The sequence below is a fragment of the Apis dorsata genome, unplaced genomic scaffold (genome assembly GCF_000469605.1).
Source record: "Apis dorsata unplaced genomic scaffold, Apis dorsata 1.3 scaffold_165, whole genome shotgun sequence".
Taxonomy (NCBI): domain Eukaryota; kingdom Metazoa; phylum Arthropoda; class Insecta; order Hymenoptera; family Apidae; genus Apis; species Apis dorsata.
Genome location: NW_006263454.1, coordinates 875,369 through 876,165, shown reverse-complemented (window position 1 = coordinate 876,165; position 797 = coordinate 875,369). Strand labels below are relative to the sequence as shown.

The window sequence follows — 797 nt, the reverse complement described above, 5'->3', positions numbered from 1 at the left end:
AGCAGGAGGAAAGCACGTGTCCGCGTCGGCACACCACGTGGCTCGTGACAGCGGAGAGGAGAGATCCCCAGACAAGTAAGTTGGAAAATACGATTTTTGAAATTTTGCGCGATAATGGGATCCAACGGATTGTTGGATACGAGTAAGAATAAAATTCGATTTGGAAAAAAGAAAAGATCCTTCCGCGAATAATCGTTCTTTCTAATTATTGTTTTCTTATTCTTAGAAGAACGAAATTATTATATCTGAAATGGCCGCGATAAATCCTTCCTCGAGAGGTTAAAGATACAGGGAGATGTACAATAATTCTCCTGTCTTTATGTGTACATATATATATTGTATATTTTTAGAGCGAGATCCAGCGATTATTACATAAATAATTGACATAGTTTAAGAATAACGACTTTGATACGTATTCCGTATCACGCTGTCATCGTGGTTAGCTCGATTAAGAGTAATAGCAGGCGCAAGTGTACACAAACAACCCCGGCGTCCCAACCAAAGCCGCGACGTTTCGATACGCAATCTTATTATTTAAGAGGCCGGCGAGAATAATTACGTACGCGCGCTCGTTATCGCGGAACGGAGAGGCAACGCCACCACCGTTATCCCACCGATTATAACGACGTTATAATCGAGAAAAATAATTCTCGACACGTTCAATCTTCTCTTCTCAAAAATTCAATATAAACTTGCTACCGACTAACTGGGCCTGTCTGGTTGAAACCTCGTTACTCGAGGAAGGAAAACGACGATCGAAACGATGTCATTGTGGGGAAAAAAAAGTCGCGAGCAAC

At 41.7% G+C, this 797-nt stretch overlaps 2 protein-coding genes across 2 annotated transcripts in view; one reads left to right on the top strand and one right to left on the bottom strand.

The window, feature by feature from the left end:
- Positions 1-797, bottom strand: part of LOC102677055 (very-long-chain enoyl-CoA reductase) — a 118,750-nt gene that overhangs the window by 76,178 nt on the left and 41,775 nt on the right. The window lies entirely within an intron of this gene.
- Positions 1-797, top strand: part of LOC102676678 (facilitated trehalose transporter Tret1-2 homolog) — a 35,741-nt gene that overhangs the window by 343 nt on the left and 34,601 nt on the right. Inside the window, exon 2 of the mRNA XM_006613927.2 lies at positions 6-75. The gene's annotated coding sequence lies outside the window, so the exon portion shown is untranslated. The remainder of the gene's footprint in view (positions 1-5; positions 76-797) is intronic.